The 14,605-nt window shown below is 36.0% G+C and overlaps 1 long non-coding RNA gene and 1 pseudogene across 1 annotated transcript; both read right to left on the bottom strand.

Moving 5' to 3' along the window:
* The window catches only part of LOC137006927 (gastrula zinc finger protein XlCGF57.1-like), a 194,374-nt pseudogene that overhangs the window by 94,141 nt on the left and 85,628 nt on the right, over nt 1–14,605 (bottom strand).
* LOC137007949 (uncharacterized) lies at nt 8,321–11,014 on the bottom strand. Its single transcript, XR_010892730.1, has 3 exons — nt 10,968–11,014; nt 8,549–8,684; nt 8,321–8,374 (listed from the first exon to the last, which is right to left on the bottom strand). It is a non-coding gene; the product is annotated as an uncharacterized lncRNA (long non-coding RNA).

Below are 14,605 nucleotides of genomic sequence, written 5' to 3'. Positions count from 1 at the left end.
TGTGAGAGTGGGTGAACATTTACACCCCGTGTTTTTGACAATTGAGAGCCACCAAATGATGAATATGAAAAAACGAATAGGACAGTTTCGAACTCAGTTAGGATGCAAGGACCTTAAAGGTGATAGAGAGGATTTTTTCATCGACTGAGAATCCAAAGACTGTTACTGAGTTTTTGAAATGAGTGCATGCGTAAGAAGAACCCCCCTCCTTCACAGCTCATTTCAAAGGAACGCCTCCCAAAATGCTTGCACGAGTATTGATACATGAGTGTTTACCATCATTTCGAGGGAACGCCTCCCAAAACTCGTAAACACTCGTATTGGAACACGAGTGTTTACCACCGGCATTCGCTGTGTCGTGTTTTTTGGATGTTGGACTCACCGCAGGTAACTCATAATCTGCAGTTGTTACTCCTGTCTCCTGACAAAAACACTGCATGCGGCGCCTGTGGACTGTGGAAAGTTACTGGAGCGCGCAGCCGCGCTCGTCTCTCACAAGGAACGTCACGGCAGTGATTGACAAGCCAGAGGGCCAATTACGATCATCGCGTAAACGATTGGCTGATTTTAAGGCCCTACCTCGTGCACAGATGATGTATATTAATATTATTACTTTCAGTGCACCTAATAAATAGTCTTTTATCAGTTAGCAAAGACAGTTTCAAGTAATATTGCAAAAATGTATAAAACAAAACATCCTCTTTAGCACCTTTAAACTTTTGAGGCTTGCACAGCTTCTCAAGGAGAAATCAAACAAATGAGCGCCGTTTTCTAAAGTCTATGAGCGCAGCACACACAAATAATCTAAATTGACATAATGCAGTTCAATTTCAAAATGTGGTGTTTTTATATTTATAACATTTGCATTTGAATACAGTTCAGCAACATACATCACACGACCTGACGATCAAGAGAGCTGACAAATGACCATCACTTAATTGACCATCACCTCGCTATTGAAAATGTGACACTGATATGACAGTTCATCAAACAAGTTAATAATATTAAGTCAGTTACAGTTTAGATGAAATAATAACTGTTTTGTTCTATTTTAGTAGCGAAAATAGATCCGATGAATCCAAAAAAAGATCACAACATCTCATAGCAACACTCAGTTGTGTTTTGAATGATTCAGTGTTTTGAACAGATCGTTTGAGTCAAAGATTCAATGACCCATTCACAAACATCTGTCTCATTCTTGATGAATCGGCCGTTTGAACGAATCGTGAATGAATGATTCAATGACTCGCTTAATAAAACCGCTTATCACCTGCATTTGCACTATCGACAAACCAAATTTGTTCAAAACTTTTTTTTAAAAAAATCAATCCAAACACATTTTAATTTTTATTCAGGAGTTATGTATATACAAAACTATAACTTTTTATGACAGTAGTTTAATGATTTTTTTTTCAGTTTTTTTTCCTCCCATCCTGTAGCCTACTCACGCCCGCCCGGGAGAGTGTGAACACTTGTAAGGTGTTTCTCCATTGTGAATTATCTGGTGCAGTTTTAAACTGTTTGCTGTAGTAAAAGTCTTCTCACACTCAAAGCACATGTACTCTCTCATGTACTCTCACATGTACTCTATTAGTATGAATGTTCTCATGTTCTTGTAAACTATACAGCAGTGAAAAACTCTTTCCACACACAGAACATGAATGTGGCTTCTCCTTTGTATGAACTGTCAGGTGTCTCTTCAGGGCTGATGCCGAGAGAAACGTTTTGTCACATTGATTACATGCGAACAGCTTCTCTCCTGTATGAATTCTCATGTGAACATCAAGACTTTTTTTTTGGTTGAGAAACTCTTTCCACACTGAGTGCAGGTTGTAGATTTCTTGGCTCTTTTCTTTAAAAAATGTCTTTTTAGTCTTTGAGCGACTCAAAGGTTTTTCTGCAGGTTTGTCATGATGTTTCTCCTCCACTTCACTCAGTTCTTCACTCTCCTCCTTCACTTCCATCAGCTCTGAAATTACAAAAATAGTTAATTTTATTAAAGTAATTCAAAATGAGGATTATGAAGTGAAAGAACATAAAAGTGAACCTTCATGTACTGAAGTAGACGACTGCTATAAAATATTCTGATGCCTTTTTATATATTTATTATATTTAAAACATTATAGACAAATCACCATGTTTTTTGGAGTGAGAACTTTTCAATATTTTAATGAATGACACAATTATTAATACTGGCTGCCCTTGTCTAATGCCTTTCATAATGTTGGGAACATGGGCTGGCATATGCAAATATTGGGGCGTACACCCCGACTGTTACGTAACAGTCGGTGTTATGTTGAGATTCGCCTGTTCTTCTGAGGTCTTTTAAACAAATGAGATTTATATAAGAAGGAGGAAACAATGGAGTTTGAAACTCAATGTATGTCATTTCCATGTACTGAACTCTTGTTATTCAACTATGCCAAGATAAATTCAATTTTTCATTCGAGGGCACCTTTAAAACTGACAACAATGGAAGCACTTGGGAGAGAACTGTCAGAGACTTATTTTTAGCACAGAAGAGTACAAGATTATATATATATATATATATATATATATATATATATATATATATATATATATATATATAATATATAGTGAATTCAGGTTGATTGTGACACTTTTTTGCTATTGAAATGACTGTGAAAAAGTGTCCTAATCAACCTGAATTATATATATGTGTGTGTGTGTGTAAAACCTACAGGTTTTCCCTTCTTACTGGCTAAATGTTTTGTGTCTAATATTTAATTGTTTTAAAATATACGAATACATTTCTCTCTGGTTTTGTTTGGCAGCTGTAGTACTCTTTGTGGTTATTAGAAGAGCAGAAATTAAAATCACAAAATTAAAAATTTAAATAAATATGCACAGACTAGATTCTAAACTCTTGTATTTGTACTTGCTTGTAGGATTAAAATTGTAAATAAGTTACATTTAATGTCCAACATCAAATATTTTAGCAAAATGTATATTTTAGAATTATTGCGCTTCTATTGCGTCCCGTCTGTTTAGCGCAGCAGCGCTCGTTCACTGTGAAGTTTAGCAGCAAAATGGAAATATTTGCATTACTTTCTAACATTTACAGATGGAGAATAAATTTGTGAAAAGTAAGTTATGCACTGAGGAAAACACCATGTCTCAAACGCATAAAATAGCACAAAATGTTTCCTGTGGTGAATCGATTTGATCCATGATCGACCTCTAGGGCTGCTTAAGAAAAGCGTGCATGTGAAATTATCTTGACTAGGTGAACCTGGATTGAATTAGCGGGACTGCGTGAACTTCAATTACCTTTTATGAAACCGTTTTAGCCCAAACTCATTTGTTAGGTTAATTCAAGTCAGGTTTGGAGTTTAATCCTCACTTTTCTTAGAGTCTTTTATGAAACAGCCCTCTGGTTTCTGTGTATTTAAAGTCTGTATTCCTGCATTTCTCCTCATTGTGAGTGTTCATCCCACATGGCACGTTACACTCTGAGTTATTTTCTCGCAGTAAAAAGGCCAGCAGTCATACAGAGTGACAGTGTGACAGTGAAGGGAGAGCATCCTTCCTCTCTTATAGTCTCATTTCTCAGAATATTTTCTCTCTACAGTCTAGACCAGGGCTTAAAAAAAATAAAAATAAATAATCAATCATTCCACTCCGAGCAGAATCGGTATTTTAACGTTTTTGTTCCAGCGTTCCTTCGTATTATAAACATTCCAAAACCAGTTTTATTAGAAAAATAATAATAATAATAATAATTTAGTAAAAAACAAAGAGAGTGTATTTGCCGTCTTTGCCAATAGGCCTACAATTATCTTTTATACAAGATTCTGTCCAAATGTAAACCTATTAAATGAAAGGAAAAACAATGGTTTATAAATTAAAGTATTTTTTTCAGTATATTTTAATGTTTGCTGCATGGTTAAAAATACTGACGATATTCCTGAGGGACAAAAATTAAGTCGCATAGGCCTACACGTTGCATTTTTATTATTACATTCAGAAATAATGATAATAAAGTTATCTGTAAATAAAGTAAAATGTTTACAAATAGCCTAGCCTACATAGATTTGTTTATAATGTTTGTAAACATAAATTATGAACAAACTGTCCTATATTATTATTGCCTATCCACTTAGCCTATACTAAGTATACAACAAAACCACTAGAATTAACATTTGGACTATTCAGGCTAAATAAACGTAAAGCCAAAACAATTTAAATTTTTTCTTTTTTAACTCCATTCCAGCCTCTATTGCTATATTCAAGGCGAGAAACAGATTTATTTATTGGAAATAAAACTAAATAAGATGCATAATGAAACTAATTAATTAAAAGTGAATCTGTAGCCTACCTTTCTCATTCGGCACGAATCCATCTGTTTTCATTTTCAAGACGAATGCCAAACTGTTATTTATTCAGGGCTCTCAAGTTTTGAAGACAGGCAAGAGTGACATTCCCCCCAACCCAACCCAACCACTGAACTCAATTTAACCACATACAAATTATTTATTCAATTTCCATTTCTTCATTTGTGTGTGTGTGTGAGAGAGAAATATTATGACTGGTGTTTATTGTAAGCCTTTTTCCTTTTGTCTTCTCTTCCTCTTCCACCTGTTTCACCGTCTCCTCCTCTAATGGGCTTACCCTTTTCGTCACCTTCTCTAGGCCAGCATCCTGTAACCTGGCCTTTTTAGGGAGCTTTCCTCTCAGGGTGAATGAGAGGATGCTTAGTTGCCTTTTACCTGACATCTTTAAAAGACAGATGCAATGATTACTGAATCCATGGCCAGGATATAAAATATGACACAATTTTAAAAGTGACCTATAACATCGACGATGCAATACACTTTATTTAGTGCTAGTAAAATTAGATTAGAAGTCCTTCCTTCCGTGTTAGATATAGATCCGGGTCGATAAAGATCCAAATATGTAAGAATGATTGGAGAAACAGTCATGCATTTAAGGGTTGTCAGTTTTACATTCATTCTAAATCATAAACATCTTAAAGTCATCTTCTAAATCATAAACATCTTAAAGTCATCTTCTAAACATCTATTTGACATCTGACAGGAAACATCCTATAGACGTATTGCAGATGAGCAAACACTCTAAAAAATACATCTTCCAGACGTAAACACACACATCAAATAGACGTCTCTGAGATGTACGTGTTCGTCAGTCGTCTTCCCATGATGAAATTATACGAACACACATAAGGGCGCTTTGGTGGGCACTTCAAGTTTAGCGCCTTCAGCCATTGCCTCAGGTGCTCCTCGTCTTAACATGGTGGGTATAAATTGTAAAGTGCAGCTTACTCTAATCTAACGTTACAGCTATAGGATTGCGGTGCTCGCTTTCTGTGTAATTAATTCACTATACTAATCCACTGCAATTCAGCCATAACTATCAGTGCAACTGTAACCAATTACCAAAATAGCCGTCTGTTTTATTAGTTAATTTTTCAAGTGTTTTCTTCCTGAATTAATCTGACTTTTGAATGAATTGGCCAAATGATTGATTTGAAGTGGCTCTCTCAATTTTTTCAATATCAATATTTCAATATTTAACATTTCTTTCTTTTTAGAATTGCTCAGTTATGTTTGAATTTGATGTTTGATTATATATAAATTTCATAGTTATGAAGTATAGATAGATAAAGAAATAAATTATCCAATAACGCTACACATAAAACAGATTATTTTTTAATAATAAAGACAAAAAGAACAGCGTCAACACATGCCAAATGTTGAAACCAAATGTGATGATTTCAAACAGGAGACTTTTCAATCATGTGTGCGGTTTTTCTCCACTGAGGATCCTCTCATGTGTGCGGTTTCTCTCTGCTGTGGCCCAAATTCTTAAGTATTTTAATTTTTTTTTTTTTTTTTTTGAGAACATCATATGCTGTGTCTGACAGTATTTTGCAAGACCGATAGACCTCAGTCCGTCTAGAGAGGGATTGCACTCCATAAGAAAACTGTCGATTTTAAAGATACATCAAGAAATGCAGTATTGATCTTCCTACAAAGATGGTTGATGCTGTGGACCAGGGACCTTGACTTGACTTGACTCTGGTGGTTATAAATGTGATGACTGGCGAAGGATGACAAAGAGGGAGGGTACCGATATTTCTGTCCTGGAACTGCTTTTTGTGCCGTGGAGGTTCGTGGAACAGTTTGAGGATGGACACAGGCCAGGAGCAGAACCGTGTTGGTGGAAAAGGGGAATTGGAGCATGTGACTGCCTGTCTGAGTTTAGTTAATAGCTGGAGACAGCATCAGATTTGACAGAGGCAGCCACCTAGTAGTTCACTATGCAGGAAAAATAAAACCCTGCCTTAAATTAAACACATTTATCATGTAAAGGAGAAAAGCCTTGTTCAGTGCTTGCACACATAGTGTAGTTGTGCTTTGGGTGATCCAAGACCCTCCTCTCTCTTCACTTGTCCACTGTCTTTACTGCTGTTTATATTAAAAACAAACAAACATCAAAATATATTATCATTTAATACTTACACTTTACAGCTCATTCAGTTGCATCTACCAATGCAGGTTTATATTACTAATTATATGGAGAAACATTACACAACAGAATCCTATCTATACTTTGTATTAAGTAAATCACTTAAAAAAACACCTGAAATTGCAGAACATTATTTATCCATATTTGTTTACCATAGAAGATCAAAACATGTTTGAAATAGTTTCAGTTCATTTTCGCCCTCCATGTAAGTGACGTCACCGATAAAAGGTACAGCAATTTTTAGGTTAAATAAATTAGTTTACTATCATCCATTAACAATTTGCCAGCAAAACCTTTACAAAACTATTATAACAACTCATCTACACATAAAGACGCGATTAAAAGCCCAAACTTTCATTAAACAAGCTCAAGCTCAAAATATAGTTAGTTAGCCAACCGCTTCTGAAAACGGTTGAGATGCTGACACACTTTTTCGAAGACACTAAATCATTTCTTTGAAGTAAATATACTTTACTTCAGACCGCAAAAAAATGAAAATAAGCATTTAATTTCTATTTTCTGAAATATTGACGTACCAACAAACTGACACAGAAGTGGCAAAACATGCCTGATAGGGCACATTTAAAAAAAATAATTATTTCATATACATTATTACTATTATTATATAATATGGTTAAACACTATTTTTAAGTATAGTATACAAGCTTATTTCAGAATTGATTTATAAGTGATTTTCTTCACCTATTTCAACCATTTTACATTTGATAATTTCACTGCTGAAACATCAACTGACGTTACTTCAACCACATTTCAACGTTGAAGGTCGGTCATTTGCTGGCTGGGAAAACATAAAAATAAATTATGCTTCAAATCAAATTTTCCGAAAGATGGTTTTGGTCATTTAAGGCCTTGGCGATAACTGCTGTCAAGTTCAAGACCACTGACACCCACTCATTTCATCATTCAGCAGCTACAACACCCAGCTGAGGTGAGAATTTTAACTTTTATACAAACTGTGTAAAAGTTATAACTTCACTATTAAAATTCTTCCAATTAAATTAGTAATAGGTTCTGTATGAAAGTGACAAGACAGGCTGATATATGTTTTACAATTAATGAGAATTTGATCTGAGAGTAGCGTTTCTGACAGCAAAGTGTATTTTCTGAAGTATTTTTTTTTACTTGTTTTGAATTACATTAATTATTTTTTAAAAGTTATGAAGAAATTATAAAATATTCTGACAGGATTTGGTCTCGGAGTAAGGTTTCTGACAGGAAAGATTTTTTCTGAAGTAATTTTCTAACCTCAAATCAAGTTGTATTACTAATTTTTAAAATTTTAGTGAGAAATGTCAATATAATAAAATATATTCTGACAGGATTTGGTAGATTTTTCTGAAGTAACTTTTTTAACCTCAAATCAAGTTAAATTAACTATTAAACATAATATTAATTAACATAATAAATAAAATATATTATGACCGAATTTTGTCTGGGAGGTGTGTTACCTTATCTCATGTTACTTTCCGGGGTGTCAGCTTGGCACTTGCCTCTACCAATGACACACCTATGCGACAAGGAAGGAAAAATGAAAATTAGTGTCAAACATTTCTTATCCAAGACATTCTAGTGAGACATGACTCAAAGGGGTAAGCATACTAATTTTACATGAACGCGAGTAATTATATATAGACTCATATATTTATGTGCAGAACCACACAGCAGCAGCTTTCAGTCATGCTAGGTCTTCATTATAGTTTATTTAAATGTGATTGAGTAATTTTGTGAATATTTTGCTTCACCTTTAGGATGGCATCAGGAAGCTCTCCATACTCCCGCCCTCCTCCCACTCGTGTTCTTTGTGTGGAGAACCGCAGTAACTGCTGTGCTGCCAGTTATGAGACTGTGAGTGGCAAAATACAGGTCACCACAGACAAAAAAAGCACAATTAGTGGCCTCACGGATGGGAAAAAGGTGTACCTGAAACACCGGCCCTTGTGAAGGGGCAGTCGTACATCATTAAAAGCTTCTCCGTCTCTGTCAAGTTCGGCAGAGAATGCATCTCTTTGGGAGCTACCTCCAAGAAGTTTGTATGTGGCCCACTTGCAGTGACAGAGGGTGTAAAAATCCACACAGAGGAGATCCTCAATCCTCCCTCTGTCAATATGAACGGGGATGAGGACGACCCGTTTACCCGGGGAGGGTTTGTGACGCTTAAAAGGTAGAATTGAAAAGGTAAGTGGTTTGAGATTAAAGTGCTAGTTCATTTAAAAATTAAAAATAATGTAATTAATTACTTACCCTCATGTCATTCTACTCCCGTAAGACCTTCGTTCATCTTCAGAACACAAATGAAGATATTTTGATTAAATCCAGTGGCTCAGTGAAGCTGTGAAGCAGTGTTTTGAAATCGGCCCATTACTATATTGTTGAAAAGTCACTATTTTGTTTTTTTTTTGGAGCACAAAAAGTATTCTCGTCGCTTTATAATATTAAGATAGAATCACTGAACTCACATGAACTTTTGTTTTTAACAACGTTTTGGATCTTGAGATTTTCAGTGTCATTGCTGGCTATGGAGGATTTCATCAAAATATCTTAATTTGTGTTCCGAAGATGAGCGAAGGTCTTACAGGTGTAGAACGACATGAGAGTGAGTAACAAATTACATTATTTTCTTTTTTGGGTGAACTAACCCTTTAATGAAATTAATACATTTACTTATTTTGTTAATTGAAATTCTAACACTTTGATGAACTCTTTTCTCTCTCTCTCTTTTTTTTTTTAAGTGCTAGCATTTAAGATACACAACTTTCATGGCCCCTAAAATATTTTGTTTAAAGAATAATAGGTCCTCCTTTAACCCTTATGCGGTCTTCGTTTGGGAAGTACACTCAGGGTCTTCGGGGTCTCCACAGACCCCAGGCAACAAAATGCAATTTTGTAACAAAATACTTGTTTTTTTAAAAAACATTTAATTTTACTCTTTTTATTAATGTTTTTACTCCATGTTTGTACAGTTTTTGGAGGATTTATCATATTTTTTAAATTTATATAAATAAATTAAAAAATATTTTTTTAAAATAGGTTTTTATACAAAAACAGCTTTTTATGTAAAATTCACTTTATAAAAGACCCACATTTCTAAATTTCATTCATGGGGATAACATGGATAATTTGACATGGTTTAGTGTAAGATTTTTGCCCATCTTTTGGAAAATGCAGTTTTAAAAGTAAAAAAACTATCATTTTTACCAGTAGATGGCTGCAGAGCTCCACTATATGCTATGTGCTATCTGACTGACTGAAAGACATCTTTTCATAAGTTTTTTTCAGTTGGATTCATATCTAAATATTATGAAATCACAATTATAACAATAAAGGGTACTTTTTGTCAAAGTTTAGCATTTTTTGTAATGAAAAAAAATAGTTTTTCAATATTGTTACATTATGATGAGACTCCACTGTGAAAATGGACAAAATTCATCCTCAAAATCAACATTTTGGAAAAATTAATTTTTTTCAGTACAAAAAATGCTAAACTTTGACAAAAAGTATTTTTTATTGTTATAATTGTGATTTCATAACATTTAGATATGAATCCAACAAAAAAAAACTTATGAAAAGATGTCTTTCAGTCAGTCAAATAGCACATAACAAATAGTGGAGCTCTGCAGCCATCTACTGGTAAAAGTGATTTTTTTTTACTTTTAAAACTGCATTTTTCAAAAGATGGGCAAAAATCTTACACTAAACCATGTCAAATTATCCATGTTATCCCCATGAATGAAAGTTAGAAATGTGGGTCTTTTATAAAGGGAATTTTACATAAAAAGCTGTTTTTGTAAAAATATTAATTTATTTATTTATTTATATAAATTTAAAAGATACGAGAAATCCTCCAAAAACTGCACAAATATGAAGTAAAAACATTAATAAACAGAGTAAAATTACATTTGTTTTTTAAAAAGCAGTTATTTTATAACAAAATTAAATTTTATTGCCTGGGGTCTGTGGAGACCCCGAAGACCCTGAGTGTGACCCTTTTTTTTACACTAACATAAAAACAAGATATCACTCCGATTTTTTTTTTCTTTGTAGATCTAGAAAGTGTTAACAACGGTACAAAGTTTCATGTCATTTGGACAAAGAGAATATTTTTTTTTTATTTGAGCAAACGTCGTTTGGGGTCTGTGCAGACCCCAAAGACCCTATAAGGGTTAATATAAACACCCGTTGCTGAATTTAACTGCAATGATAATATTTTATTTTTTTTTTCCCATTCAGAGGTTTTGTTCCTTATTTTGATAAATTACATGTAAAAAAAAGAAAAAGAAAAACACTGGAGGGGAAAGTGTTCATCTAGCCTTTGCAATTGTATGTAATTGTTGGTAATGCAATACATATAAAACAATGTTATATTTAAATGTAGTTACAGATGGTCAGAATGACTACGGTCAAGGATGGGAATGTTCCCATTCTTGATGTGTCCTTACAATGTGGAAAGAAGATGGCAGACATCTCTCTCTGGCAGGATGAAGCATTAGCCGAGCTTCATTTGGGGGCCCATGTTGAGGTGACGCACCTGAAGGCCACAATCAAAGAAAATGGACACAGCAAGTTCCATTCGTCTTCATTTTCATCTATCAAGGTACATAACAAAGGTCCAATCCCACTTAAAATTATGAACAAGATTTAACATTATATATAACAAATGATTATTTGTGGTTAAAATCCTTATTATTGTCAAAACATACTGACATTTATGGGTCCTCTTGTCTGCTTGGGCCGCCGTGTTTCTGCTGTAGATTGCCACCTACAAACATATGCAGAGAAGTGTCATTCCCCTTCACTTGAAGTGGGGTCCCAAAAATCCTTGTTTGAAGGGCTAAAACTCCAACTAAAGAAGAATCGAGACACCCCTACCCCCTCCATTGTGCACATTCACGTGTCTCTTTTCTCGTTTTAGCCCTTTGAATAAAACCCCACTTCAAACAAATAGGGGTAGGTCTACACATTAGACCAGTGATTCTCAACCCCACATGTAATTCCAGATTAAATTTTCACTAAAGTTTCATCCTTTAAAATTAAGGTTCTGGAACAACAACCAACCATGGAGGAGATCGTCATTGAGGGGGTTTTGAAAGATGAAGACTGTGGAACGGTGCTTTTATCTGACACTTTTGAGGAATAGTCCCCGCTGCAGTGGCAATGGCCATTGCAGATGATGTTTTGCAGTCGTGCAGTCTTCCACGTAGAGTAAGTGTGGGACATACAGACCACAGGGTCCACAGAACCCAGCCTGTAGAGGACATGGAGGAATTGGAATTGTTTTGTGTTTAATAGTTACTGCCATAACTGTTGTAATGTTATTTATTCATTTATCTTTATATATGCAGTTGCTTTAGTTCTATATTTGTTCTATTTGTTTTGTTCTTATTTATTCTAATGTTAGTGTTATTAGTATATAATCACCTCATAATATAGTATATAATCATTTAAATAATAATAATAATATAAATATTACTGAAGGTTATAAAATGCATTGAAACCCAGATTTTTAATAAAAGTTCAGTAAATGTTGTCACTAAGGCTGCTGTATTTTCTCATCTCTCTACCAGACCTCCACAGGGACAAACCCTTTATGTTTTTTTATCTTAAAGGGATAGTTCACTAATCAGAATCAGAAAAAGCTAGCAGTAGAATATGGTTCCAAATAAAATACAAACAAAACATTTGAATGACTCCAAATAAAAGGAAATGACAGCAACAAATACGTACACATGCCGATGTACTGGTGTTGATGTAATGCTGATGCAGGGTGGGCGGCTTTATAAAGAGCCTGTGGGTTCACTGGATGTTGGCTGCTGTTGAGAGGAAAACAAAAAGGTAGAAAAATAATCACCAACAATCATCTTAAAAGAGCAAGTGTTATCATTCACACCTTCCAAGTGTTATCATTCACACCTTCCACAATGCTGAATATGAGGTAGGTAGGTAGATAGATGGATAAATAGATTCTATCTATCTATCTTATCAGAACGAATTGGTTGATGTAACGTAGACTAACCATGTTCCGTACACTTTTCGCACTTCACCGCACGTCCGCGACCACTCCTCCATTGTTGAGAGACAGACAAGCATGTTTGTGTGATCATTCTCTGGGGTAATACCTTTTGTACAGGCAACACTTTGATTGATGTCTTTTGGACCAAAAGTTTTTGAGAAAAGTGGGGAAAAGTACCTCCTCCGCCTGTGTACGGAAGATGATGAGCGTTAACGTTGTTCCGTACAGCCTCTAATGATGTTCCGTACAGCGCGGATAACTTGATTTCAGCGGCGAAAATGGACATTTACCTGATCATTTGTGAGAAGAAAACATCATTTAAATAAATAAGGAAGGTGAGTACCTATTTATTTGTTTAAATTGTTCATTTAATTGCGTAAATAAGATAGAGGACCATGCGAGTTAGGCATGATTGTGTCGTGATATTAATTACTGCGTGTGAGTTAAGCATTAACCATGTGAACCGTTAGTGAATAACGTTACCATATCTTTCTGAAGACAAAGAAGGGCAAACAACTTGCATTGATTTAAAAATTTTATTACTTAACAATAACAAATGTGAAAACTTAAAAAGTGTGTGTGTACAAGTAAGTGTGTGTGTGTGTCTGTGTGTGTTTACAACTATTTACATTTATAAACTGATTAAAAATACCTGAACAAGAAATTTTTCTGCACTATTTACATTGTGTGTATGCGTGAGAGAGTGTGTGTGTAACATGTTTTTTATTTTTTTTTTTTTTTTTATGTGGACAGACAACATTTATGGCAAAGCCAGGCAGTGTCTGGCACTTGCTCCACCCCTGTGCACTGCAAGTGGAACCATAAATGGCACAGATCACACTGCACCCATTCATCGATGGCCTCGTCTCCTGATCCAGGTGGGACCACTCTACGGCAGAGGGCGCAGTGTTCTCCGTCATCATCAGTCAGAGGAGCCGCCTGCTGTTTTTGCCTTTTGGCCTCCTGGGCTTGTCTTTTTTTTCTTTTTTCTTCTTTGCAATCTCTTCCTTGCGCTTTCTCTTCTTTTCTTCCTTCTCTTTCTCCTCAGCTTCTTTTTCTACCAGCAGGTTGAAATACTGGTCGCTGGTGATGACACGGGCTGACAACGGAATGCAACGCCTCACCTTTTCCTTCCTCTCTAGGGCTGGGCTCATGAGGACATTAGCCAGACTCTCGAGGATAATACCTGCTGCCACCAGGTAATTTTTTGGAGCCACCCTATTACAGGAGGGGCAAGGTGTTTGAGTGGTGGAGGGAGTGGCTGATGTTGTGTCAGTAGGTTGAGTGCTGGATGTGTGAGTGAGAGTGGCATGAGTGCTGGATGGTGGCTGAAGGAGTGACGGGAGCACTGGATGGTGTGGCAGAAGGAGTGACGGGAGCACTGGATGGTGTGGCGGAAGGAGTGGTGGGAGTGATGGATTGAGTGGCGTCACTTCCATCTGCAGATGGGAGCACTCTCACCACCTAAGAAAGTAAAACATATGTGAAACACATTAGCACACTTTAAAAGACTTTCAAGTAGCTTAGAGGATGAATTATCATTGTATTAATGTTAAAATTACCTGTGTTGTGTCCACAGCACCCCTGGACAAAGGAAAGATGCCAGCCTTGCGGAACCCAGCCTTGATGTTCTGGGCCGTGACAGCAGTGGGGTAAATAGTTTTGAGGAGCGGTGAAAACTGCTTCTTCCCCACAACAAGATCCCCTCGAACCAGACCCATCCTGGAAGCCATGGTGGAGAAAGCAGTCTTCAGTGGGTTGAAGACGGCAATATCCAGGGGTTGAAGGATGTGTGTGGTGTGGGCAGGCAGGCAGAGAATTTCAATGTGGTTTTCTCTGCAGTACCTGATTACGTCTTTTGAAACATGTCTCATGTTGGTCCATGATTAAAATTAATGGTCTCTCCTCAGGAGCATATTTAACGAAATGTCGGAGCCATTTCAGGAAGAGCTCTGAGTCCATGTAGCCCTTGTCCTGGATGCCATAGAGGGCGTTGGGGGGCCCATCCAGCCTATTGGCACTACTGGGGAGGCAGCCGGGGTAAATGATGAAAGGTGGAATGCTGTC

This window comes from Chanodichthys erythropterus, chromosome 3 (genome assembly GCF_024489055.1).
Source record: "Chanodichthys erythropterus isolate Z2021 chromosome 3, ASM2448905v1, whole genome shotgun sequence".
In the NCBI taxonomy this organism is placed as follows: domain Eukaryota; kingdom Metazoa; phylum Chordata; class Actinopteri; order Cypriniformes; family Xenocyprididae; genus Chanodichthys; species Chanodichthys erythropterus.
This window is presented reverse-complemented; position numbering and strand designations above follow the sequence as displayed.